The 25,775-nt window shown below is 48.6% G+C and overlaps 1 protein-coding gene across 4 annotated transcripts in view; it reads right to left on the bottom strand.

The window, feature by feature from the left end:
• The window catches only part of HIVEP3 (HIVEP zinc finger 3), a 565,238-nt gene that overhangs the window by 147,563 nt on the left and 391,900 nt on the right, over positions 1-25,775 (bottom strand). For 3 of the 4 annotated variants that reach the window (XM_059885184.1, XM_059885183.1, XM_059885185.1), the window contains one exon: positions 1-25,775. This exon is cut by the window's left edge and continues 11,538 nt beyond it. The exons of the other annotated variant lie outside the window; for it this stretch is intronic. The gene's annotated coding sequence lies outside the window, so the exon portion shown is untranslated. 4 annotated transcript variants of the gene reach the window in all.

The following is a 25,775-nucleotide window of genomic DNA, read 5'->3' as shown; positions in this document are numbered from 1 at the left end:
TCTGTCTTCCCCACCACCAAACAGGGCTCAGTCCTGCCCCAGGGTCCCAGCCTGAGAAAGAGGCTTCCCAGAACGGCCGGCCTGTTGCTCTAACCACAGGACAGTTAGTGCCAAACAGCTGTGCCGGGAGCGGCTGGGGTCTCCCAGAGACCAGATGGGTGGTCACAGGTGGCAGGAGGCAGAGGGGTTGCCAGTTTCCCAAGAGGGAAAACTGTAGGTGCTTTCTGAGAAGACGCTGTGAAGTGCCGGGGAGTTAGGCACTCTGAGGTGGGGTTTCCGTTCATAAATGCTTCTGTACCTCACTCAATTCTCCCACCCCCGCTTCACAGGAGGAGAAACTGAGGCTCAGAAGGGCTGGGTGCCCCACACAGCTGGCAGGCAGGAAACCAGACCGCAGCCTGGATTTCCTTGTCACACGCCCAGGGCTGGTCCCACTGTACCTCTCTGCCTGAAGCAAACTGAACACAGGCGCCTGGGTCCAGTTTAACTCTGAAAGTTAAAAAAAAAAAAAAGCAAATCCTGATTGTGTCAGCTGCTTTAAGTTGAAGGGTGTTTTGGGGGACTCCCCAGATACAAATATATCAGGTTTGGTTGTGACTCTAAATTGCACGTGGTGTTGAGCTAGGGGGAGAGGGTCTGTGATGCTCAAGTGGGGAAAAATTAGATGATCAGAAATTGCCAGGTCTGGTTTTAGGGGAGAAGAGAGAGGATGAGAAGGAAAGCCACTGCACACTGTGGTAGATGCCAGGAGCGTGGCACCTCCCTGGACCCTCACCCTGTCTAGAAGGCACAGTAGATTTTCTTCCCCAGAGAAGGACACCCAAGTGCAGAGTCGAGGTAAGGCTCCCAAGAGTACACTGCTGCATTCCTAACCTAGGCCCCTCCCACAGTAGGCCAATGCCCTTGTCCTAAACTTTTACTCTCTCCTCCCCCAATCCAGCTAGGGCTTAACCAGAAGCAGGCTTGTCAGGAGAATTAAATGTTACACAGACACAAGCCTGGCCCAGCATCAAGAGGGCTGGCACCGAGTCTGTCCTGTGCACGGCCAGGTCCCTTGTGTCTAGTCTCGCTCCTAATGTTTGTTAAATGACAATTAAACATATCAGTGGGCGAAGAGGAAGGGGGCATCCTCATCCCTTCTCTTTTCTCCATCCCTCACACCATTGTTATGTGGATGTAGGTAAAGGCCTTCACACTGATGTCTTTATTCAGGTGACACTTTAGCCTTGTCAATGGGACACATACTTACATCCTGTCCAGAGCTCTAGGGGTGCTGATTTTAAGCTTCAGCTCAGTTCAGTCGCTCAGTCGTGTCCGACTCTTTGCGACCCCATGAATCGCAGCACGCCAGGCCTCCCTGTCCATCACCAACTCCCGGAGTTCGCTCAGACTCACGTCCATCAAGTCAGTGATTCCTCAGACTCACGTCCATCGAGTCAGTGATTCCATCCAGCCATCTCATCCTCTGTCGTCCCCTTCTCCTCCTGCCCCCAATCCCTCCCAGCATCAGTCTTTTCCAATGAATCAACTCTTTGCATGAGGTGGCCAAAGTACTGGAGTTTCAGCTTTAGCATCATTCCTTCCAAAGAACATCCAGGGCTGATCTCCTTCAGAATGGACTGGTTGGATCTCCTTGCAGTCCAAGGGACTCTCAAGAGTCTTCTCCAACACCACAGCTCAAAAGCATCAATTCTTCGGCGCTCAGCCTTCTTCACAGTCCAACTCTCACATCCATACATGACCACTGGGAAAACCATAGCCTTGACTAGACGGACCTTTGTTGGCAAAGTAATGTCTCTGCTTTTCAATATGCTATCTAGGTTGGTCATAACTTTCCTTCAAAGGAGTAAGCATCTTTTAATTTCATGGCTGCAGTCACCATCTGCAGTGATTTTGGAGCCCAGAAAGATAAAGTCTAACACTGTTTCCACTATTTCCCTATTTATTTCCCATGAAGTGATGGGACCAGATGCCATGATCTTCGTTTTCTGAATGTTGAGCTTTAAGCCAACTTTTTCACTCTCCACTTTCACTTTCATCAAGAGGCTTTTTAGTTCCTCTTCACTTTCTGCTTAGGATATTCTAAGGATGTGGAATAAATTCTCGGGGCAGGAACCAGGGAGAAAAGGAGAAAGGGCTCATGGACGGGGCAGAGAAGGTATGACTCTCCACTCTGGAGCTTCCTCACTCTCCTATACCCAGCACTCTCTGGAAAGTCTGCAGAAAGTTCTGTTTATTGATGGATTGCTTATAATGGCCTCTTACCAGGTATCTTTATAACTTGTCTCATCCCAGGCTGACCTGGCCACAGGCCACAAGGGCTGTGTCCTCCTCTTGGGATCAGATCAGTCACTTTCCAAGTACCTCTGGGGACTGTCTTTGCCCTCAGCCCTTCTCATGGTCAAATATGTTGGGGAAACATGATAAAACTGATTATTACACAGACCTCTTGGAGATTCCCAGTGTACACCCACTGACAGATGAAAATGCAGAAGGGAGCCAGTAAAGAAAACAGCTCATCTTTAATCTACTCTTATTAGAAAAGAACAAAGATTCCTCTTCCCCCCACCAGAGGCTCCATCCTCTGCACCCGATTTTTAAGCACACAGGGTTCTTGCAATTCTCAGCACGAGTTGCCTAGAAGGTCCCTCTGAGATCCATCTTCCCATGGGCATCCCTGTTTTTGCACCAAAACCCCAAATGTTCTCTCTTCCAGGTTTTAATCCATGTCCTTCATGGGCCCCAGGCCTGTCCTGCTTAAATCTTCTCAGTGGCTTCCTTTTGCTCTTGAGACCAAGACCATGTTTCTTCCTTCAGGGACCCCGCCTGCCTTTGCTGCCTCATCTCCCCCTTACTTTATGCAAGGCATTCAGTCTCTTCTGCCTCAAGGCCTTTGCACATGTCATGTCCACTGCCTGGGATGTTCTTCCTGAACAACCCTTCTTTACCAGTTAACTCCTCTCCAAACTCCCAATTTCACCTTGCACATCAGCTCCCCAGGAAAGCGCTCCCTGACCCGATGTTCAAGTATACACCCTCTCTACATACTATCACTTCCTGTATCTAGCCATGCCTAATGCTCACCCGCTTGTCCATCCAGTACACCTGTATGCTCTCATACCCTGCGTATGCTTGCTCAGCATCACATGCTTCCTCTTCAGAGCCCAGCAAGTATCAACATTTGTAACTTCTTTTTATTCCCGTAAGTTTTTGTCTGATGACCAGTTCCCTCTCTGAAATATAAGTGCCATGATTTGGGTGATGTGTGTACTCTGCTGCTGCTGCTGCTAAGTCACTTCAGTCATGTCTGATTCTGTGCGACCCCATAGACGGCAGCCCACCAGGCTCTCCGGTTCCTGGGATTCTCCAGGCAAGAACACTGGAGTGGGTGGCCATTTCCTTCTCCAATGCATGAAAGTGAATAGTGAAAGTGAAGTTGCTCAGTCGTGTCCGACTCTTAGCGACCCCATGGGCTGCAGCCCACCAGACTTCTCCGTCCATGGGATTTTCCAGGCAACAGTACTGGAGTGGGGTGCCATTGCCTTCTGCTCACCACTAAATCCCCAGAACCTGCCACAGTAGCTGCTGGCCCACAGGTTTTCCCAGCACGGCCTGAGGGCAGCAGGGGATGGTGAGAGGGTCACAGTGACCTCAGTCTCCTCCCCGTGCTGGGTGAGGTGGAAGAATAGGGGACCCAGACTCCAGCCTTGTGTGTTTCAGAAATTCACCTTGAGAGAGTTACTAGGTCACAGAATGCTTCTGAGCCTGTTTCCTAATCGGCAAGATGCAAAGGATGTGCCAATGCAGACTGTCTCCCAGTTTTGTATCACGTTATTAACTCAGCTCTTTCTTCCAATCCCAGGGTAAGAGGCACCACTGCTGGGTGTCTGTCTGGTATCCTTTCTTCCCTTTCTCCTGGTAAGAGCTCCTCAGGGAACTGTCTTCCTCAACTTCAGTCGTGATTCTGGCAGGGGTCCCCATCACAGGACCCCACCATCCTGTCCATGGCAGGCAGCAGCCTACCTACTTGGCCAAACACTATTGTCCGCTGGACCAAGAGTAGTCAGGTGACCTAAGCAGGGCCAGTCAGAGCACCTCCCTGGGATTCCTCCCCCTGTAACCACTTGGAGGAAAGGTTATGTTTCTATCTGGAGTCACCGGCTGGGACAGTGAAGGCCGGAAGCCTATCACCCTTCACTGCCTCCCACTGTGTCATGCTATGTGGAGCAAGAAGCCTAGAGACAGCAGATACAACTGACGTCAGCACGAGGAAGAGTAAATATGAGAAACGTAGGGAAAATAGGAGTCTGATGACCTGATGATATTGTATCACTTCCTGGATCTAGCCATGCCTGATGTCCACCCACTCATCCATCCAGCAAAATGAGATGGTCAGGCAATACCCAATCCCTTTCCAACTCTCTATCTTTTAAGGCAGATGGAATTCTGTATCTATTACTTTTGAAAGAATGCTGCCTAATACACCCAGGTCCAAAGTCATCCCATAGTACTAAACAAAAAATCTCTGATAAGGACAGCCGTATGGCTGTCTGGGGAGGCCTTACAAATAGCTGTGAAAAGAAGAGAAGTGAAAAGCAAAGGAGAAAAGGAAAGATATAAGCATCTGAATGCAGAGTTCCAAAGAATAGCAAGAGATAAGAAAGCCTTCCTCAGCAATCAATGCAAAGAAATAGAGGAAAACAACAGAATGAGAAAGACTAGAGATCTCTTCAAGAAAAGTAGAGATACCAAGGGAACATTTCATGCAAAGATGAGCTCGATAAAGGACAGAAATGGTATGGACCTGACAGAAGCAGAAGATATTAAGAAAAGGTGGCAAGAATACACAGAACTGTACAAAAAAGATCTTCATGACCAAGATAATCATGATGGTATGATCACTCACCTAGAGCCAGACATCCTGGAATGTGAAGTCAAGTGGGCCTTAGAAAGCATCACTATGAACAAAGCTAGTGGAGGTGATGGAATTCCAGTGGAGCTATTTCAAATCCTGAAAGATGATGCTGTGAAAGTGCTGCACTCTATATGCCAGCAAATTTGGAAAACTCAGCAGTGGCCACAGGACTGGAAAAGGTCAGTTTTCATTCCAATCCCAAAGAAAGGCAATGCCAAAGAATGCTCAAACTACCACACAATTGCACTCATCTCACACACTAGTAAAGTAATGCTCAAAATTCTCCAAGCCAGGCTTCAGCAATATGTGAACCATGAACTTCCAGATGTTCAAGCTGGCTTTAGAAAAGGCAGAGGAACCAGAGATCAAATTGCCAACATCCGCTGGATCATGGAAAAAGCAAGAGAGTTCCAGAAAAACATCTATTTTTGCTTTATTGACTATGCCAAAGTCTTTGACTGTGTGGATCACAATAAACTGTGGAAAATTCTGAAAGAGATGGGAATACCAGACCACCTGACTTGCCTCTTGAGAAACCTGTATGCAGGTCAGGAAGCAACAGTTAGAATTGGACATGGAACAACAGACTGGTTCCGAATAGGAAAAGGAGTACATCAAGGCTGTATATTATCACCCTGCTTATCTAACTTATATGCAGAGTACACCATGAGAAACGCTAGGCTGGAAGAAGCACAAGCTGGAATCAAGATTGCCGAGAGAAATATCTATAACCTCAGATATGCAGATGACACCACCCTTATGGCAGAAAGTGAAGAGGAACTAAAAAGCCTCTTGATGAAAGTGAAAGTGGAGAGTGAAAAAAGTTGGCTTAAAACTCAACATTCAGAAAACGAAGATCATGGCATCCAGTCCCATCACTTCATGGGAAATAGATGGGGAAATAGTGGAAACAGTGTCAGACTTTATCTTTCTGGGCTCCAAAATCACTGCAGATGGTGACTGCAGCCATGAAATTAAAAGACGCTTAGTCCTTGGAAGAAAAGTTATGACCAACCTAGATAGCATATTGAAAAGCAGAGACATTACTTTGCCAACAAAGGTCCGTCTAGTCAAGGCTATGGTTTTCCCAGTGGTCATGTATGGATGTGAGAGTTGGACTGTAAAGAGAGCTGAGCGCTGAAGAATTGATGCTTTTGAACTGTGGTGTTGGAGAAGACTCTTGAGAGTCCCTTGGACTACAAGGAGAGCCAACCAGTCCATTCTAAAGGAGATCAGCCCTGGGTGTTCTTTGGAAGGAATGATGCTAAAGCTGAAACTCCAGTGCTTTGGCCACCTCATGCAAAGAGCTGACTCATTGGAAAAGACTCTGATGCTGGGAGGGATTGGGGGCAGGAGGAGAAGGGGACGACAGAGGATGAGATGGCTGGATGGCATCACCAACTTGATGGATGTGAGTCTGAGTGAACTCCGGGAGTTGGTGATGGACAGGGAGGCCTGGTGTGCTGGGATTCATGGGGTTGCAAAGAGTCGGACACGACTGAGCGACTGAACTGAACTGAACTGAACTGAACTGAGTGAAGATGAGCATGCATTAAGAACTTTGTACCACTTTAACATGCCTCATGTGTGCCATCCTGTCTAATCTTCACAACAAGCCTACACAATAACAGAGAAACACCATGGTGCGATGGGCATTAGGAACACTAGAACAGGGTGTTAAAGACCTCAGCTCTAATCTTGGCTTTGGCATGCACTAACTGGGTGATACTAAGCTTGTTTCTTAAGCTCTCGGAATTTACCTTTCCTCCCCTATGGGTGGCGATGCCTGTGTGGAAAGCTGCCATGAGGAATGATGAGAGACAAAACAAACAAACAGCGTTTCTGACTAGGAGAGCCTTCATACACATTAGCTGAACCTGGCAAATCCAGAAGTCATTTCTAGAAGGATAGTTCTATATGTCTCACTTATAAGAAGTAGTGTTGGTCATGGGTAAAAGAGGAGAGGCGTGCGTGAGACCCTCCCAGCTGGAGTTCAGTATCTGGTGAACGTCTGACATTGGCTACTGGCTGCCAACTGTTGGGGGCACAAGGTTGGCTGATGGGTCTCTTTCCTCACATGCTGGGTACTAAGATGTGTCCATAGGGGTGGCAGCTCCAGCTGAGTGGTGACAGGTCGCCAAGGCAAGGAGCCTGTTTATGGCTTCCACATGGGTCTAAGCTGCTCCCAGTTTCTCTGGACGGTGGGAAAGGATGGTCCAGGGCTCTGCAAAGGCTGAATTGACCCTGATTCCCCATCTAATGGGTTGTCGGCTTTATTGGAGTGAAGGTAGGGTATGCCCGTTTGGGCTGGGCTGTCTGGGAAGTTGGACAATCTGTGTCTCCTTCCAAAGAACAATTCTGAAAACTGCTGCTCCAAATAAATATTTTGGTTGCATTTTGCGATGTGACTGTGGGGGAGATTTCCACTGAATGTGGTTTGCAAGGCAATGCTCTTTGGTTGTTTACTCCCCGAGATCCCCACGGCTGGTTCCTGGCAAGCAGCTGTGTCTGCTGCACTCCTGGGCCACTGGGACCTGGATACTCCTCCTCACAGAGGCTGTACCGGCCAGTCCTTCCTGGGGGTCGGATTACAAAGATGCCCTAGGCACCAGCCACCAGACCCTCCCCACCTTCCGGTTCCACCTTGCCCTCCCTTGCCAGTGCTGGCCAAGGCTGGTGCTCTCCTAGGAGCCTCGTTCCCACCAACTAGGGGGAAACTGTAATTAGCTGAGCTGCTCTGGGCCAGGGGCTTGGAATTCCTGCGGGCCTAGAGATGTGGCCTTGTCCGTTTCCTCTTCCCAGGGTGGCCTCCTGCTCCTGCTTTTCTCCACCCACTCACCTCTTCCCTGGAGCCACAACCACAGAGCAGGCACCGTGCAGTCTGAGCAAGGCCACTGTCTCCCACCCATCCCCCATTTGTCCGAGCCCTCTTGAGAGAAAACCCATCCCCAAGGGGCCAGAACATACCATGTCTCTTGGTTACAGTGACTGTGACAACTATCCTACCCCTCTGAGGCCAGGTTCCTAGGGCTGCCGAGACCCTGCATGCCTGGTGTTTGTGCCCACTCAGATCACAAAGTCCTCTACCCAAGAGGTCATCTCTAATTGCAAAGAGGAGGTAGGTAAAAGTGGAGGCATCAGGCCCGCTTCTGTGCCAGCTCACCCTAGAGCCTGCTCCCAGCCTCCTGCTGGGGCTGGATTTCTGGGCAGAGAGGAATTCGTGGCATCAGGGTCTGGCAATCAAAAGAGAGAAACAACAAAAATGGGGGGAAGGACATTTCCAGGTATGAAGTAAGGTGTTTGTAGTACAGGACCCAGGGAGAAGATGCTTCACCAGGGATGGACCGTGAGGATCCTGGTTAGGGGACCTCATGGGGACCTAACCTCAAATGACTAGGCATTTGGAACGTTAAAGACCCTTGTAGAGGAGGCATCCTTGAGGCTGGGTGGATACTGTTTTTTTCTCCCACTAATTTTTTCACCTCTCCAAAGCCACTCCCCAATTCCTTTGACATGCATCCATTTCTGGACGATCCAAGATTTACCGTTATATGGACCTTTTAGAACTCCACCTCACTTTGTGGGTGAGAAGCTGAAGCTTCCGGAAACCAAAGTTTACACCCAGGGTCCCAGAGTAGGATGAGGCAGAGCCTGGATTTGGACTCATTTATCAGAACTCCTAGACCCAGGAGTCCTGCCATGGGACCATGGCTGCTGTCAAACAGAGAGAAGACAGAGTCTGTCTCCCCAGCTGGGTGCCTTGGGACTCTTTTGTGCCTGTACTTGCAGTGAAAGTTGCTGGTCTCTCCCCACCTTCTCCTAGTGGTCCAGAGACCAGTTGCAGGCATTTAGGAAGGGGGCTGGTGGGGGCGGGGGACAGTCTGCACCCCTGGAGCGGCAGGGAGCTGACCAGTCCACATGGCACTGATGCTCCGCTGGCAGTCTGCAGACCAGGGTGTCCCTCCTTCCCCCCTAGCAACACTCAGCCCCAGGCTCTGGGCTCAGCACCTGAAGGTCCAACCCTGCCCCTCGCCGAGCTCCTCCTGCCCCAGACTGGGAGGATGTGGGGAAACCCAGTTCCACCGAGGGCTAGAATTAATTTTCTCACCATAAGCCACATGCTCTGTGGGTGCCCTGGGCTTGCCTCGGCTCACCTGTCACGGTCTTATTTTAGTGCCTTGGGGGGCAGGGGCAGAGCATCTCCCTGGGGGTCTGACCTGAGGCTGGTCCTGCTGCCCTCATCACAACTTGAGTCCAGCTCACTTCACGGAGAGGCTGGCACCTGGGCCTCATACTCATGGTGATGAGGTCTGGACGCTGCCGTGAAGGGAGAGGGGCCAGGACTGCTGAGTCCCCTTCTAACAGGCACTGATTGTCACACTTGAAGCACACACACAGGCCTGGACAGCCACGGCTGTGACACCAGCATTTCTCTGCAGGCCATCTTGGGGAGCAGGCCAGAGACCAGGCCATGCCTCTCTGGCCTGGGGAGGGGGAGACCCCCCTACCCACCAGGTCTCCTCAGTGTTGAGCAGGTCCACAGTGACAAAGGGGTCACTCTGGCCTTGACCTTGGCCCTGTGCTCTAATACCCATCGTCCAAACTCTAACTGCAGCAGGGTGTCGCTCAGAGTGCCAACACGGCGGGAACAGTGGGGCACTGAGCTACACCCAGGCATGAAATGTACAGGGTCTCAGCCTAGTCACTTGGTCTGGCTCAGCCTATAGATACAGGCCGTGTTCCATATTATTTTTCTTTGAACTGACTGCTGGGCTGTCTGAGTCCCAGCCTGGAGAGAAGGGATCTCTTTTCTGCTGGTCCAGGAGGTACAATTTGCCCTTCTGCCCAGAAATGGCTTTGTGCCACCTCATTCTTACGTTGGTTACTTACCCTGCTACCCCAATCTTTTAAAACAGTATGTCAGTATGCAGAGTATAAGTCAAAAAGGACATGGAAGCTTGCTTTTTATGGAAATAATCACTGCACCAATTACGGAGCACTTACTATGTGCCAAGCTCCACGCCAAAATTTCACCTGTATTGAACCCTCACAATAATAATCCCAGGAAGCAGTACTAATATTATTCCCCCTTTACAGGTGAGGAAAACAAAGCTCAGAGTCCATATTTAAAACTCTGAAGTCCTGCCCATCCCCCAGGAGCTGAGCACTGACCTGTGTGTTTTATCAATGGCCTTTGGGGGCTGTTTCTTGGGAACCGGGTGGTGATTCAAAGTGATGATGCCAAATTGTGACGTGCTCTCCCCCAGCAAGCAAAGCAGAAGTGCTCAGCTGGCACGCACCTGCTTCAGGCCTCCTTCCCACCTGACCCTGGGCTCAGGTTAGGAGCCGCAGGAGACAGGAGTCCTTGCACTGCCTTCTGCCACGGACACAGCTCACTCAGCACACATCTTCTGGGCCAGCCTGGTGCTGAGTTGGCCTCTCCCCACCCACTGTTCCCAGAGACCACCCTAATGGGATGGGCAGAGGCTCCAGCTGGCTGGGGCACCCGAGAAAGGACAAACCAGGAGAGAGATCCTGTGTCTCAGTCCATGTGAATCCCATTGTCACAACCTGTGGCTGATGTGTATGCTCTTCTTGACATGGTCTAGCTGCCCCAGCTTGCATATTCTGACTATCTGCAAATCTGGTTCATTTATGAATCTGCTCCCAGCTCACCTCTGGGAACGGTGGAGCCCTGCTCAGACACATCAGTTTTCCCTCTCAGGCTCTCCCAGACACTATTTCCCAAGCTATTACATAATCAGGGGAGCCCAGCCCCCACCCAGATCTTTAATTGGAAAGCTCTTTCTCAAGGGCGTTGGGGAAACTTGTGCCAGCCCAGGCCTTCCTACATCTCAACCCTCACTGTGGTCTCTCTCTCTCTCACACACAGACACACCCAGGCACCCTGGAGCAGCTGAGGCCACATCTTCTGTCCACGCAATCAGCCATGCCCAGTAGCTTACATGCTTTGTGTTGATGGTGAAATACGACGCCCTGGGTCATTCAGGCCCATTCTCACCAGGAAGTCTTTGACCACTGGCTTATGGCTGGTCTCCTCCTGGCTCCCACAGCACTGTGCACTCCCCATGGCTGCTTCTGTCTGCCTAAGGAGGCTATGACCTCTCCAGGGAAGGGACCAAGTCAGATTCCTCCCTGTGCCCCCAGCAGCTGAATCTGTCTGGTCCTGAGTGGGCACTGGGAAAGTGGATGAAGGGCTCAGTGAATGAAGAGAAGGATGCCCTGTAATAGGTGGCCTGGGGGGCACTGTAAAAGCAGCCTTATAGACTTCCCAGAAGCACCATATAACATCAGCTCTAGAGAGATTGAGAAATCAATCCACTTTTTAGGGCAGAAACTGAAGCCCAGCTGGGGACAGGTGGTGGCTAAGGGTGCCACCTGTTCGTGGCAGAGCCAGGGACTCGACCCAGCTCCCCCCAGGCCTTTCCGTATTACCATGCTTCCCCTGAACCTTGATAACAGGCTCTGGGGGATTCATTTCCTCAGTAATGAATCCACCATCCTGGGCTCAACCTGGGACACAAACGCCCCCAAGACCCAGTCTGGTGTTCAAGTTGCTGTGCAGACATATACCTAAAGAGCTACAAAGGAGGGTGAAAGGAAGCAGCAGAAATTCATACAGAGGGACCACCCAGGGGGATGCGAGAGGTCAGGAGAGACATCTTAGAAGTGACATCCAATTTGAGTTTTAAATGAGAATTTACGAGGAGGACTCAGTCAGAGATGAGAGAGAGGAGAGGAAGTGGTGGTCCAGTGAAAGAGAAATGCGCAAAGACACAGAAACATGAAATGATACAGCAGGATGGGGAACTGCGCAAGCCCAGTGGTGAGGCTGAAGCCCTCAGTACAGAGGGAACCTGCCCTCGGAGGCTGGCACAGGGGTCAAGGCACATCAAGAGGGGCTCGAAAGCCATGCTCATCCAACTGGACTCCAGTTTGCAGGTAAAAAACCTTATCTCTGGAGTTCATATGCCCCACAATCCCCCTTCCTTTGTCCTTCCACCATCTCCAGTGAGGTAGGATGCTATAACCTTACTCGGTCATTTACCCAGGCAGTCCCTCAGGGCCAACTCACAGGTCCTCTTCTTGGCCACAGAGAGCCTTGCATCTTAGATGCTGGAGGAGCTGTACTATGCTAAGAATTGCTACTTGCAGAAATGAGTTGACTTTAGAATATGGTGTTCTTAGGGATAAGCCTGCCGGGCTCCCCTGTCCCTGGGATTCTCCAGGCAAGAATACTGGAGTGGTTAGCCATTCTCTTCTCCAGGGGATCTTCCCAACCCAGGGATTGAACCCAGGTCTCCTGCATTGCAGGTGGATTCTTTACCGTCTGAGCCACCAGGGAAGGCTAGGGATAAGCCTCATCAACAGGTTTGGAACTTCAGCCAAAGCAGCTTCTCTTGAGTCTGAGTGAATGAAAGGGTTATTGCATGGCCCAGGGCTCCAAGGGGATTCTGTTTGGAGCTGAGAGAAGGCCCACTCCAGCTGTGCATTTCCCTACAAGATTGTACCTACACAAGAATCCTGGAGGAACTACTTGGACCTTCACCAGGCTCCAGGACTCAGTAAAAACTCAGAAGCATGAACCACAGAAGACTGGCAAGCGATGGAGCTAGGGAAGAAGAGGCTTCGGTAGCTTTATGGCTGGTATCCCGTGTGGCTATCACCATCGCAGCATTTGGAGGGTCTGCCCACTACTGCCCTCCTGGCCCCAGCTCCCGATGGTGACACTTGGGACCCATGGCAGAACCCAGCAAATTGTATGGGAACAAAGGGCTGTTTCCATGAGGCCCCATGGCTCCTTTTTTCTTTTTCTATTTTATTTACTTACCTTTAATGTGGGTTATTGTTAAAAAGTCTTTACTGAATGTGTTACAATATCACTTCTGTTTCATGTTTTGGCTTTTTTTGGCCATGAGGCATGTGGGATCTTACCTCCTCGACCAAGGCTCGAACTTGCACCCCTGGCTTGAAAGGTGAAGTCTTAACCACTGGACCACCAGGGAAGTTCCTCTTTTTTAAAAACTGAAGTATAGTTGATTTACAAGCTTGTGTTAGTTTCAGGCATACAGCGAAGTGATTCAGTTATACACACACATATATTTTTAAATCACACAGTGATTATCCAATCCCTACCCAATCCTTAACTGCTCACCAGCTGAGTGACCCTTTGTCCTAAAACGTCTTCCAGGAGGCAATGCCCTCTGAAAAAGCCCTTTTCCTGACTTGGGAGATCCAGTCAGGCCTCCTGTGTGACAGATGTGGAAACTGAGCCCGGGGAAGGGGAAGTGGTTGCCTAAGGGTCACGTGGTGAGGCGACTGTGAGGGTGCAGGAGGACCCAGGGCTCCTCACTCTCCACCTCACCACCCCAACTTCCTGGAGGTGACTCAGCAAGACAGTCGGCACAGGAAGGAAGTGGGGAAGGGAAGCCCAGCCGCTGGATTCCAGGTCACCACTCTGTTCGTCCAAAGCCACCAACCACCTTGGCCATGTGGCTCTGCCTGGTGTCCGTGGCCTTTCAGCCCTTCCTTCCCAAGGCCACAGCTGCTGACCATTTCCTCCAGGGTGAGACTCACTTGACCTCTCTGGGGTCTCCAGGGACTCCCGTGGTGCTTCCCTCTGCTAGGTCAGGGGGTCACTTCCACAGACTTGGCGAGTGGCCGAGCCTGTGTGGGTCAAAGGCTCATGAATGAAATGAAACCAGGAGGAATTACAGCCTCGTGTTTTGTAACTGGAGCTCTGGAGCCAGTACCCTGGGCTTATCGGCTGCTGTCTCTGGGTGCTTTGGTTAACTCAGTTTCTTTGTAAATCTGTTAAGAAAAAGTGATCCCACCTACTTCGTCAGTTGCTTGGAGGATTAGCTGAGATCTTACATATGAAGCCTAACATAAACTGAGCCATTCACGGTAGCCCCTGTCATCGCTGCCTTTGCTAGGTAGATTGCCACACATCATCTCATTTAATTCTCATGGCAAGCCTGAGAAGTAGATAAATTATTCTCACTTAACTGGAGAGACACCCAAAGCTCAGGGAGGAGTGGGCACCTATCTCACGGCTGGTGGAGATAGAATTTGAATCTGGTACAATCTGATTCCAGGACCCAAGTGTTTCCCCACGAGTTACAGCACCTCTTGGTGTTAGGTGTCCTTTGCTGGTGTTTGCACTCCTGGCTACAGGCTTGCATGGGCAGGGCCTCTGTCCCCTCCCCCAGGACTAGAGTCTTGGCTCTGCCACTTCCTAAGAGTGAGACAGGGAGTCTCCGAGCCTCTATGGTCCCATCCACTGCCTGGAAATTGGCTCTCTCCTGGCCCTCTTCACACAGGAGGAAATGAGATGCCCCATGCTTGCAAACCATGCTGTCTGAACTCACAGTGTTATTCCTGCAATCAGAAAAACTACTGGAACTGTGATCACTGCAGCCTGAAGCTGGGGGTTCAGGAAGACCAAGCCTCGAGGAGAGTCTTTCTTGGTCACCAACAGAAAATGCCACAGCTTCTTTAGCCTGGGGGCTTTCCATATGCTGAGAACAGGCCTCCGAGAACAAGGAGGAACAGACTGTAAATACATCACAAGTGTCTCTGCTTCACTGGACTAGAAGTTCCCCAAGGGGCAGGACCAGCTCACAGCACAGGCCTTGGATGTTGGATGGAGGACAGTCTGCCCCCAAGCTCCAGCTGCATGGGCCACCTGCTGGGTCACCAAGCAGACCATCACCACCACCTCTAAGATCCCCTGACTCCCCAGGGAGAAGATAGCATCCCCTCCTTTGTGAGCCCCCATCCCCACCTCAACTGCAGCATATTATCATACCATATGTCCTATTTCAACCTAGAATTCTTGTTGGAGCAAGGGGAGGATTTGAATAAATAAATAGACTTAAGCTTAATTGTTTTCCATCTGTTTCTCTTGCTGGATTGCAAGTCCCTTGAAGGTTCATTCTGTGTCATATTTATAATTCTCAAAGACCAGCACAGGGTGCCTGGGGGTTGGTGGTGTCATTCTCCCTTCATCCACGCAGCCTGTGTCCTGTTTCACCATCTTCCCATACCCCCAACTCCCACAGGCTGGGCATGTATCAGAATGATGAATAAAACAGACACTGATAGTTTCCACTACTATCAAAAGAGCTGGTTTATATATATCTATCTTGACACATTCTGGGCTTACTTTTGGGTTCTGGGCTATATTTTCAAAGAGCAAAGTCCTTGTTTAAGTAATCTTTTGCAGAAAAGTGAGCTGATATTGAAGATCCATTGTGGGGTGGCAATAAGGAGCAGGGGCTTCCCTGATGGCTTAGTGGTAAAGGATCTGCTTGCCAATGCAGGAGATGCAGTTCAGTCCCTGGGTCAGGAAGATACCCAGAGAAAGAAATGGCAACCCATTCCAGTATTCTTGCCTGGAGAATCCCATGGACAGAGGAGCCTGGTGGGCTACAGCCCATGGGATCACAAAAGAGTCAGTCACAAGTTAGCAATTAAACAAGGAGTAGGGATTCATCAAAAGCCCTATAAAGTTTTCTTTTCTCTTTTACTTTGCTCTTGAAAAGAATGACTGGCCACTTCTAGGGCATATCAAACACTGTCTGACCTGCAGACAGCTGGATTGTGAGAGTTTGCTGTGGCCTTTTAACTATTGACTGTACCATGCACAGACCCCGCCTCTTGTCTGACTCAGGAACCCTGGGAAAAGCGGTATCAAAGGCTTCCAGGGGCGGGATGGGGACAGCAAGCAGACAGCAGGAGTTTCTTAGACCCCAGAGCCAGGAAGTGGTTCCAAGCTTCTATGAGTCTCTGGTTTTCACCTGGGAAGAGGGAAACTCAAACCCTCCCTGCAGAGTTCCTACAGGACCAGTATGAGATGATAGGATGTTCAAACTAGCTCAGAGCACAGTAAGCATCAAATTTAGTCATTCCACAAACATTAATTTAGCATCTACTATGGGCCAGGTGGGCTTTCCAGGTGGCGCTAGTGGTAAAGAACCCGCTTGCCAATGCAGGAGGAGGAGATGCAGGTTTGATCCCTGGGTCGGGAAGATCCCCTGGAGGAGGGCATGGCAATCCACTCCAGTATTCTTGCCTGGAGAAGCCCATGGACAGAGGAGCCTAGCGGGCTACAGTTCATGGGGTAGCAAAGAGTCAGACAGGGCTGAAGCGACTTAGCATGCACGCATGGGCCGAGTGCTGTTCCTGGCACCAGAAGTAGTATACAGACAATGACATGTGAGTGCATTAAGACAAAGAAAGCAGGGAATAGGATGGGGGCGGCAGGAGGCATGGCCACTTTAAATAGGGGCCAGAGACGTCTTTACCAAGACTTCTTTACATTTCAGTAAAGCCCTGAAGGAAATGAGGGAGTGAACCCTGGGTACATTTTTCCCAGCCGAGGAAACAGCAAGTACAAAGGCCCTGAGGCCAGTTTGAAGAACAGTATAGGGGCCAGAGGATATGGGGTATTAGAAGTTATTGATGGCTGTTCACTGGGGCTGTGGAGGCATTTATAAGACCTCTGGCTTTTACTCATAGACAGGAAGCCCTGGAGGCTTTCCAGGTTGACACAACCTGACTCTTAGAACTGATCAATACCTTTCTGCCACACCTTCCCTTCAAAGTCTTATTCAATACTCAGACCTCTACCACTCCAGCTCATAGGCTTTCTCCTTTCTCACATTCTTCCAGCTTTCTAAATCGACCCAAACCAGGAGGACCTCTGCTTGTCCTGCCAAATGTGGGCTGGAAAGGGGCCTTGCAGAGACACTGTGGTTGGAGAGAGAGAGAAACAGAGAGAAGCCTTAACAGGGGATTCTGCTCTCCTTCAGTGCTTGGAAGGCCTCTGGGCCTGGTTCCGCTCCAGTGGGCACACACGCTGGGTGCCCAGTGATGCCGGGGACACTGGCTGAGTCCCCATGGTCACTGAATCATCTGAGACAGCTCAGCACAGAACTAGGAATTTCATTTAGTACTTCCTTGCCCTGTTTGTTTACCAAAAGGTGAAATCAATTGTTCTAAAAGGAAACAATTCCCATCTCTATCAGTGGTTCCTTAACCTTTTGTGGGTCACCTGCCCCTTTGAGAATCTGCTGAAAGCTATGCGCTGTCTCTTCAGAAAATGAACACAGAATATACATTCATTCTCTTTTAACTTCAGGGCTTTCACAGATCCCTGAAAATTCAGCAATGAAACTAATGTCTATGCTGACAATTTCTGTCTGTAGTGCCAAGGGAATGAACGAATGATGCAATGGAAGAACAAGTGAAGAATAAAGAAGTGGCATGCGCTTGGGGGGATGCGAGGCAGCACAAGGACAGACACGCAGCACCTCTGAACACCTGGATTCTTGCTGATGGCTCCCGTAGGCTTCAAAGAGGCCAACTGAGATGTATCAATAGCATGTGGTGAATTTTTACTGGATAGGTGTCCTCCAGAGAGAGCACCTCATTTCCTTGTTGTTGTTCAGTGGCTAAGTCGTGTCGTCTGACTCTTTGCAACACCATGGACTGCAGCATGGACTCTTTTCCTTAAATTTTATCTATCACTCTCGTCCAGCCCTTCTGAGTGACCATCTTTCTCAAAGGTATCACACACTTTCCTGCCATTCCCAGGGTGCCCTACACAAAGAAGAATCTTTTCTGGGTAACTACGGGGCAACAGGGCAAGCATAAATTCAGACACGTATAGGTAAGCCATTTCTTCTTCCTGACACACAGCTGAGCCAGCTGAGACCTGGAGCCCCAAGTCAGTCCTTCCCCATCATTACCCGCCTGCTGGGACCCAGGCTTCCAGCCTCCCTCTTCATTTTACTTTTCTGATATATGTCCTAAAATGCTGGAATGAACTTTCAACTCATTCTTAATAGCTGCATCTCTCCCTGTGAGGCTTTTAACATAATCTCATTTTCTTCCAATCACTGTACTATGTTATGACGGAGGGAGACCTTCAGATGTGACTGGAGTGAGTAGGGATCTCTGCCCAAACATGCAATAGCCCCAGAGAGTTCTTCTGCTAGAGCGGAGTCTCCAAGGCTCCAGAGACAAGGCTTTGAGGGGCCCCCCACTTCTTCTCTCATAGGTCTCCCTCTCTGCCCTTCTCTTCCCCCCACCCCACCCCACCGCTCAACACCAGGCTCTGGCCACCTGAAGCTGGGAAGTCCCCAAACAAACCCGCTGTTTCCCACCTCTCTTCCTTTGCATGTGCTGTGGCTGCCACCTCACACAAAGGCCACCACCTGCTTGCCTTCCAAGAGCTCCCATCCCTCTGCACAAGCCTCACCTTCCCAACCTCCTCAGAAGATCTCTTTCCTTCCTTTTCAAATCCAGGGTCCTTACCTCAACCGTGGCGCCTGGGACATTGTATTTCTGAACTCAGCGCTTCTAACAATGCATTTCCAACCTCTTTTTTGAAACTTTTTCAGGGGAAACAAAGGTAGAGCTTAGATAAACACAACTGTTTACCTGTTCATCCCGTGACCTGTGTCTTATTTATCTTTATTTCCCCAGCAAACAGCACAGGGTACACACTGATGCTTCAGTACATATTTGTTAATAAATGTGTCCTTTGTAGAGTTGTTCTCTCTTTACCCTAAGAGCTGGGTTGTCGGTTGTAATCTCAACCCCCTGCCCTCCCACTGCCTCCACTTCCATTCTGCTGGGAACTTGTTAGAGCTGTGTGTAAACCATGAGGAAATAGGCACTAAGGGATTCTCTTAGGAGGAAACTGATGGACTTCTGTTATGGACTTAGGTTATTGCGCCTTAAGTGATGGCCGTTCTGGTGTAGTTGTGCCTTCTGAGATCCAGTGGGTGAGGTCACTGGATGGGAAAACTCCTCCAGTCAGTTGTCATAGTAACCATGACTTTCAATTTCATGCAAGCGAGTCCCTGAGAGGAAAACACACCAAGGGGTGGGGGAGGAGTGGTAGGAATCCATCAAAGGCGTCCCAGCATTGTCCTCTCATATCCTTTTCTTTGCTTCTTGCTGGTTTACACGCTCAAGGTAGATGCCATTATGTGTGGGCATCTGAGTAGAAGCCGCTTAAAATAGCCACCCGACTATTTCAGGGAGCAGTTGAATATGCATGAAGCTATTTTAGAAAAGATGTGCCCAGCCCAGCCAATCCAAACCCCATCCTTTCCCTTGGAAATGCCAAGAGGAGCTGAATGGGACCTTTCTTAGTCTTCCCCACTGGGGTGGGGGTTTTTCAGAAGCCACAGAAACAACACCTGGGCTAATGTTGGTCTAGCAGCCCTGTCAGCTCTGCCTCCCGATCCTGCGGTCACAGAGGCTCCAGGCCAGACAGCTCAGCCCTCCAGAGTCCTCCAGAGCCTTGGCAGCCTTCAACCACAACTGTGCTCCAATCCAGTTGGCCTATATTTGTTCATTTATTCCTTTAACACACTTTTATGGATAGATGAAATGAGACAAGTTCATTTGAGGGGGTAGATCGACAGGTGAGTGGGGACGACGGCCTTGTGGTTCCTAAATAGAGGGGTGACCTGAAGAAGGAGCCCTTGGTTCTTCCTGATGGCTTGAGAGAGAGGGGGATGGATGGATATGGCTCGGGGTGGGATGCCCTGTTGGGAGGGAGAGTGTGCCTGTAAGAAGATGAGAAAGAAAGGGGAGCCAGACTGTGGGGGCATGGAGTGCTAAGCTAAAGCATGCCACTTTCTCTGAGCCCCAGGCTGGGCCAGGAAGGCGCCCTTCTGAGCCTACGGCACTGTTACACCCCTGTTGCTGCCATCAATCCAGACTGGAAGTCCCTTAGTCAGATTCTCCTGGGCATCTATGCAACCCAGAGCCAGGCTAGGCACTGAGCAGATGCTCAGAATTTTGGTTGAAAGCGTGGATTCTGGAACCAGACTGCCTGGGTTCTGATCTGAACTCTGCTTCTCACTAGCTCTGACCTTGGGCATGTTACCCGCCTCTCTTTGCCTCAGTTTTCTCACCTTAAAATGAGGATAATAATAGTACCTATCTCTTTTGGTGAGAAGTACATGAATTAATATATGTAAAGGGCTTAGAAGTCTGCGGGGTGCCTGGTAAGAAACATCTAAAACTATTAGCTGTTTTTATCATTCTACCGAATCTGGCTTTTATCTTGACAATGGAAAGCCATCAGGGAAGAAGTTTTCTTTCCAAAATAAAAATAAGTTTACTGCTTTGCCCGATTTTACTTACACACGTCTACCATGAAAGTTGAAGCGTTATAAGCACAAGGAAGAAAGAGGGAAACTATCCTTCACGCTGACCCGCAGATAACTATCATTAACATGACTGGTGGTCCGGCGATTGAGGATCCACCTTCCAATGTAGGGGACTCCGGTTTGATCCCTGATAGGGGAACTAAGATCTACATTCCTCAGGGCAACTAAACCACTTGCCACAACCAGATAAAGCCTGAGCACCACAACAAAAGATTCCCACGTGCCAAAACAAAAGATCCCACATGCCGCACCTAAGACCTGACACAGCCAAATAAATAAATCAATATTTTCTTACAACATGACTAACTTTTTTAGATACAATTGACTGGCATTATTCAAGGACTCTGCATTTGCAAATTCACTGACTCTCTAAAGGTGGTTTAATCTCGAAATCGACACTCAGAGTGCCTTTGTGTGTTTGCAGACGCACACGGAGCAAACGATTTGAGCCTCTCCATGTGCATGTTCCCGGCTGAGGTCGAAAAGGTGCCACTGCCTCTTTCTGCTCCCCTATGTCAACAAGTGTCCCTTTCACAGTCTATTTAGTGCCATTTTTGTGCTTTTTGTCAGTGATCTCACTGTGATGTGCCTTACAGAGACAACACGTGTGTTAGATAAGCTTCCTCCAGGCAAGGGCTATTCGCCATGAGTTCAATGTCTTAATATTTATATATATAGAGAGAGAGTTCAAAAATATATATTAAATAAAGTGTATTTGATAGAAACACACATAAAACAAGGTTACGTATTGACAGGTTGACAAAAATGTCCAGAGGCTCCCAGGCACCTAATGTTATATTTCCCCTAGGAGCGATGGTTCAGTGCTCACTGGGTCAGTGTCTGTGGACCTTTATAGAACTTAACTGTGAATAACAAGAATCAACAGAACTTTTCTAGATACACAGATGTATACCATTTGGACCATACTTTACACATAATTTTGACAATCTAAAAAAAAAAAAAACAGTAATCAGGACATTCCTGGTGATCCAGTGGTTAAGAATCAGCCTGCCAGGGCAGGGGACACAGGTTCGATTCCTGGTCTGGGAAGATTCCACATGCTGCAGGGCAACTAAGCCCTCGAGACGCAACTAGTGAGCCCACAAACCGCAACAGTTGAAGCCTGTGTGCTCTAGAGCCTGTGCTCCGTAACAAGAGAAGCCACCCCAGTGAGGAGCCCACGCACTGCAACAGAGAGTAGCCCCCACCCGAAGCAACTAGCGAAGGGCCGCATGCAGCAATGAACACCCAGTATAGCCAAAAATAAATAAATAGATAAAATTTAAAAACCATATCCTGTTACGTGAAAAGCAGCTTTCTGGACCCATAAATACATACAGGTCTCTAGATGGCTGCATTTCCATGGCCATTCTTTTACTTATTAACCTACTGATGGACGAACTGATTGCTTCTGATTATTCACTATTATAAACAACACTATGATAAACAGTCTGATTGGTAATAATAAAATAGTCAACATTTATTCAGTGCTTACTCTGGTATGCACTCTGGTATTCAGTGCTTACCCAGCACTCTGCTATGAGTTTTATAAGTATTATGTCATTGAATTTTATTTATAATAAGTATACATATAAATTTACATACACATGTATAAATTATATCTATGGTTTTTATAAGTGTTATCTCGTTGAATATTATCTCACAACAAGCCTATGAAGGTGGTATTATTATTATAACCACTTTACAGATAAGGGATCTGATGCTTAGAGAAGTTAAGTAACTTTACAGGATCACAGGGCTTAAAACCAGGTCTCTCCGACCTCTGATGCCTCTTTCTTAACCAGTATGCTCTGCTTCCTTCTTATATGCACGATTCCAGGCACTTTTGGACTGTTTCCTTAGGATAGCTGTTTAGAAGGGGGCTGATGAGTTGAAGGCTGTGCACATTTGAAAATGTTGATACATATTGTTAAATTCAATTCACAATCCACCAACAGGGGCACAATCCAGTGCCCCTGTGTCCCACTCCTCACTTCCCTAGGTATTCTCACACTTTGAAATAGGCAACCAGAAGTGCATCTTGATTCTTTAATGCACATCCTTTGACTACAGGTAGCTACCCTTCATATGCTTGCCACGCCCTGTGTTTTGTCTTTTGCAAACTGCTTATCCATATCCTCTGCCCATTTTTCTACTGATCTGTCTTTACGTGATTTATAAGCTCTTCTGTCTTAGTGCTACTAACCCTTTACCCATCATACACGTGTTCACCCATCATACATACTTTTCTTAGTTCATTATTATTGCTTAACCCCGATTACTGTGGGATTTTTTTTTGCCCATGGGTCTTTAATTATTGATATTTTATTTCATGATTTCTGGATTTAGTTTTCTACTTAAGGAGGCATTCTCCATCCCAACAGGGTATAAATATTCCCTCACTGTTTTTCTTCTAATACCTTTTTGGTTTCATGCTTTTTCTTTAGCTTGGAAGTACTTTGATGCAAGGACTGAGATTTGGATCTAGTTTTATTCTTTTATTTTTGTCCTAAAATAGCTAACTTGTTGTCTTATAGTATGTTAGGAATCATTTGCCTTTTTGTCTCTAATTTTAAACACCATGCTCACTTACATCTACTTTTGGGTGCTCTGTTCTTGTCCACCGATCCACAAGCCTATTCCTTTACCAACACTGATTTTTTTCTAGGCTATTATTCCAAGTTTATCTTTCCAGATATACTTTATAATCATTTAATGGAAACACTTAATTGGAATTGGAATTTCATTTAACTTATAGACTAATTCACAATGCCTCCCCAAGTTTATTCTTGGAATTTGGTATCTTTGGAGACTGGAGTCTTTTCCCTATGCTTTTCCCAGCTGGCTCATTCTGATGCCACCTTCTGTTCCAGCCAACCCTGCAGGAGGCAGTCACTCTCACCCCCAACACTTCCCATGTCACTCTTACATTTTCACCCTGAATGACAATTACTAGTGAGACAGCGGGCTCTTGGAAGGCAGGGTCCCTGCGTGGTCTGTTTGTGCACCTCTCGCCATATGTTGGTAGACGGCCAAGGCCATGGAGATATTTTCAGGACGAATAACTGGATGAATCAGTAAGTGAATGAGGACTCCCCTGGTGCTGCAGTGGATACGAGTCTACCTGCCAGTGCAGGGAGGGAACACCAGTTTGATCCCTGGGCCAGGAAGATTCTATATGCTGGAGAGCAACTAAGCCCACACGTCGCAACTACTGAGCCTGTGCACTGCAACTATCGTGCATCTAGAGCATTTGCTCTGCAACGAGAGAAGCCCCCGGAAAGAGAGGCCCCCGGAAAGAGAGGCCCCCGGAAAGAGAGGGCCCTGGAAAGAGAGGGCCCCGGAAAGAGAGGCCCCCGCAAAGAGAAGCCCCCATAATGAGAAGCCTGCTCATGGCAACTAGAGAGTAGCCCCCACTCACCCCAACTAGAGAAAAGCCCAAACAAAGCAATGAAGATCCCATGCAGCCAAATATAAATAAACAAAATTATTAAAAAAAAAAAAACAAATGAAGGAAAGACATATTCCTAGAAAACTGAAAGTGAAGTAGATTTTCTATAAAAAAAAAACAACAACTCTACTTTTCCATAGACTTTCATTAGAAAACAAAAGCTTTGTCTTCGGCTAAATTCCTGAGACCACGCCAGAATCAGAGAAGTGGTGGCTCCTAGGGTGACGTGCCAAGTGCAGCCTGCCCCAGCACCTCTCCCCAGAGACTACCACCCTTGCCGAGAAGCCTAGGCATTTCTCAGGGAGACTCTCAAGGCCTTGCGGACTTTCCAGAAGGAGGAGCACAGGCATTCATGAAGTGCCTGCTTGCACTTTCCTGGAAGATACAAAACTTCTGAAAGGTTGGTATCACTAGTCCCATTTTGTGGATGGAGAAACTGAGGCTCGGAGAGATGGAGCCCTGATCTAATAACTTGACAAGACTGGCAGGAGCTGAAGCTGTGGAACTCTAAGGGCCTGGCCTCTCCCACAACAATGTCCAGAGCCCAGAGTCTGGGAGGCTAAGGGGCCCAGAGAAGAGTCCCACATGGCGTTGGAGAGAGAGGGTCCTGCCTTCACTGGCCAAGATAGTCCCTCAAGAACTTTGTTCCTCCAGAGCAGCAGTGATGCCTATGGGCTGTGCCTGAAGAGCACTGAACTCCAGTCTAAGAGCCAGTGTCCAGGCTGGGGATGTGTTACACTGGCCATGCTGTCACCCTGAGACTGGGGAGGGGATCTGGGGTGGAGGTGGAAGGTTCGCCATGGGGGAAGGGACTGGTCTCCAGCACACATCTGGGGACGCCCTTCCGTTTTCCTCCTCCCAGTCTGCCCAGGGTTGGCGTTTCTCGACTTGGCCCTGCAGGCCCCTCCTGGGAGTCTGGCCAAGCAGCCACTTCCTTATGGGGCTGGCAGCTGCTGGGCCAGTCTCAGCTTACTTCTAAGCCTGGATCAAAGCTCCAGTTTCTTATGAAGGACTGTGAGCTGGGGATCGATACATTCAACTGTCTTGGCACTGTGTCTGACCCCATGTGGGCCCCAGGGACGTGGAGATGAGTAAGCCACTGGCTTCCTCCTTTGTGGCTCCATTCTGCTCAGGAAGCAGAGTGTGCGGAAAGTTTCTAGCCCCACCTTGGTGCTGCGGTAGAGATATCCAAGTGCTGGGGGAGCCTAGATGGTGAGAAAGTGGGGAGACGATTCAGCAGGTACCAAGATGTGAAGGTCAGATGTCAGGCTATGGCATGTGGACTTCACCTGGTGGACAAAGGGAGCTGTCCCATGTTTTGAAGCAAAAGCCTCACACAAACAGGTTTGTGCTTCAGAAACACACCACCCAGGTGTGTGTGTGTGTGTATATGTATGTATATATGTGTGTGTGTGTATATATATGTATATATATGTGTGTGTGTGTGTATTTCTTAACATAAATTACCTATTTTAAATTAAAACAATTATATTTTCCAACAAAACTTTAGAGAGTGGTATTATTTTATATTTACATATTATTTTATATTTTGGTAATGTCTTAAATAAAGTCGGATTTTTGTATATGTCTCTATACTTGATCTTTATTTTCAATAAACATGTATAGTTTTTAAGGTGAAAATTAAAGCATCTCCATTTTGTAAAAATAATACCAAACCTAAGAGAACACAGAGCAGATGGATATGAACCCAGATGAACCGGTGACCCATATGGTGCCTGGGAATGGAAAGAACCCTGGGCTTACGGTTCACAGTCAAGTTCCTGCCGCTGACATGCTGGATTACTTTGAGCAAAATTACTTCCCCATCTCAACCTCAGTTCCTTTGCCTGTAAAATGGGAATTCTCTTACCTCATACACAGGGCTGCCATCAGGACAAAATGGGATGTCAGAGGACACTGTATGTTTGCACACATTTGACAAAGGTCAAACAGTAACGCGAGGGTCTGGAAGGCTCTCTCTATATGCCCACAGATGTTTAAGATACCCTGCTGCAAACTCACCACCCATCCATTTCTTGAGAAGTCTCTCTCTCAGCTGTTTCAGCTCAAACTCAAGCCTGTCCTGTGAAAACGTGGCCCTGTCCAGAGAAGCAATCGTTCATGTGTTCGGTGGGCCACCTGCCCGCCAGGTCCGGCCTGCTGGGCTGGGAACGTCAACATCAGCCCCTTC

This window comes from Bos taurus, chromosome 3 (genome assembly GCF_002263795.3).
Source record: "Bos taurus isolate L1 Dominette 01449 registration number 42190680 breed Hereford chromosome 3, ARS-UCD2.0, whole genome shotgun sequence".
Lineage (NCBI taxonomy): Eukaryota > Metazoa > Chordata > Mammalia > Artiodactyla > Bovidae > Bos > Bos taurus.
The sequence above is the reverse complement of the archived record's forward strand: the minus strand, read 5'-3'. Positions and strand labels throughout refer to the sequence as shown.